Raw genomic sequence first — 2,976 nt, forward strand, 5'->3', positions numbered from 1 at the left:
CAGCTGAGAAGATAGCGCTTAGGATTCGCAATCCTGAGGTTTCGGGTTCGAACCCCAGTGGAGGCAGAGACAAATGGACAAAAAGTGTTTTTCACCCTGATGCCCCTGTTACCTAGGAGTAAATAGGTACTTGGGAGTTAGACAGCTGCTACGGGCTGCTTCCTGGGGGGGGGGGGTGTATAACAGAAAGGAGGCCTGGTCGAGGACCGGGCCGCGGGGACGCTAAGCCCCGAAACCATCACAATATAACTGACATGCTGATATGAGTGTGTTTGTAAGGGGGGAAGGGGGAGGGGTTGAGGCCTTTGTTAGTAAGTAGCGTCTTATTTAAACCCTTATTGTTGCTTATTTTTCTATTGTTTATCTAAGTTATGTTTCGATCTGATATCAACAACACAATTACTGAACAATTATCGTAATCTATAAAGACAAAATATTCAAATCGCAGCTAAAATTAATAATATTTGAACGAATATTATTGTTAAATACAAGACTAAAATCAGACTAACATTTTGTTATTAACATTTTTTTTACGATAATAATAATAATTTAAAAACATTGTAATGAAAATTAATATTATTAATGTACATTAATGAAATTATATCTAGTTCACAACATACGTGGGGCCTCGTAGCCTGGTGGATAGCGCGCAGGACTCGTAATTCTGTGGCGCGGGTTCGATTCCCGCACGAGGCAGAAACAAATGGGCAAAGTTTCTTTCACCCTGAATTCACCCTGTTACCTAGCAGTAAATAGGTACCTGGGAGTTAGTCAGCTGTCACGGGCTGCTTCCTGGGGGTGGAGGCCTGGTCGAGGACCGGGCCGCGGGGACACTAAAGCCCCGAAATCATCTCAAGATAACCTCAAGATATAACGTAAAGAAGAGTTATTGCATTCGAATTTTAAAAGCTGGAGATATATAAGCAGGGAGTGAGCGTGAGTGGATGTCCGCAGTAGTAATCAATAAACATTCTACATTGGGGTTGTTATTCTCTCCCTCTGTTTCTTTCTTCGTCTGTTTCTTTCTATCTGTTCCTCATTCCCACTTCCCGTCCCACTCTTGCCCATTCTTTCTCTCTCCCCCCCTGTTTGTGCCTCTCTAATCTGTGTGTGTGTCTGTGCCAAAGTCTATATGCCTGTCTGTCTCTCAAGCCAGCACATGTTATATTCATATGGCAATATCAGTGTATATTCTTAAATTCAAGTATATGTAAGAATATTTTCTTACAATATTATAATATATTCTCATAATATATATAAGAATATAAATATAATTATAAAGCCAAGAACCGTGTATATTCTTCCATAAGTCCAGTACGGGCTCACCATAGCCCGTGCTGCTTGGAACGTTTTGTTCTAAGTAGCTGAATCTAAAACAACAACAACATTACACATAGAAATCACAATAGCTGATGCATCAAATGAACAAATCCACAAGGGCCGTGATGAGGGTTCGAACCAACATCCGAAAGGATCCCAGATGCGCCTTAATTGACTGTGCCCCAGAAGTTCTTCTTCATCTATGATTCATCTGAATCATAATGATTTATGATTTCTGTGTGTAATGAAATAAGGGCGAAGAGGTAGAACAGCTTGTTGACAGATCTCGGGTGCATGGGGGGAGTTGTGTAAAACTCTGGTTTGTGTCTCGGAGAGGCTGCAGGATCCGTGTGAGGGCAGATGAACTGCCGGTTGCAATTCTTTTCACCGTGTCGTGAAACAGTCGATTAAAGCGCGTCTGGAACTCTCTCGGACGTAGATTCAAACCCTCATTACGGCCCTTGTAGTTTTGTTCAACAACATTGTTCCATATATAGCTAACTAGGGGATGTCCGGCATTGTATGGGTCTCTCCCTCTCTTCTTCTTTAGTATCTCTCTCTAACACTTTGTATTGATATCTGTATATCTCAATCTCTCCCTCTTTATCTTTAACTCTATCTCTATTTCTCTCTTAACTTCAACTCTGACTCTTTGTCTCTGGCTTATAAAAGTTACAATTGTCTACCATTACCATATGAGCAGTTGCCGATAGGAGGAGCTTAACTGCATGAAATAGTAAATAATAGAATAGTTTCCCCAATTATTTGGGAAAGTGGAGGGCATTGAGAAAGCCTTGAAAGCCGGGGAAAATCATCTGGTTTATCCTAATACAACCCAAGTACGAAGAGCAAGAAATTTATTTTAATATTCCTCAAGATCAATGAATGATGATGTACTTTACTATAAGAAAAAAAATGGTTTTGAAAGTTTTTGTTTTTGAAACAATTTTGAGGTAAACTGAGAACAGCATTGCACATATATTCAAATGACCAATGTCAGTTTATATACTTAATTATAGAGCTAAGAATGTATATTCTTCCCTATATAGCTAACTAGGGGGTTGTAACTCCACTATAAAGTACCCCTAATATTGTAACATTACTAACTAAATATTATTGTATCCTAGACTATATTTGGTGGTGAGAAGTAAAATAGAGGAAGGACGGTAGGAATAAGGGATGGAGGAATAAGGATGGGTGGATAGGTGGGAATGATTAGAAAACGTGGACGGGAAGGGGGAACTCGTCTGTGAGGAAACAGAAAACGAGGGGCGCACGGGAAGCGAGAAGGAGGGGTAGGAAGAAGCAGGAGGGGAGAGTAAGTAGGAGTAGAGAGTACCCTGAGGAATACTAATATATATATACTGAGTAACACTTCCTACCGGTTGCACTTGGTAACACTTTGTTATTGAGCACTGTATTTATATTTAACGTAATATGAACTGACATATGATGTACCACTGATGGTTACACCGGAACCAAAGGTACCCTTCCAAGGAAATGCTATACAGGATTAACTATGCTGCCACCATCTGACTTGTCCATTAACTATATCAAGCAATGAGGCAAGAAACATTGCTCGAGTTGGAGAGTCCTTTTTCTTTAACTGTCAGTAATTATGGGACGGTTGTTAGCAAACTATATCCAGAGGCTACA

Source organism: Procambarus clarkii, chromosome 26, assembly GCF_040958095.1.
Source record: "Procambarus clarkii isolate CNS0578487 chromosome 26, FALCON_Pclarkii_2.0, whole genome shotgun sequence".
Lineage (NCBI taxonomy): Eukaryota > Metazoa > Arthropoda > Malacostraca > Decapoda > Cambaridae > Procambarus > Procambarus clarkii.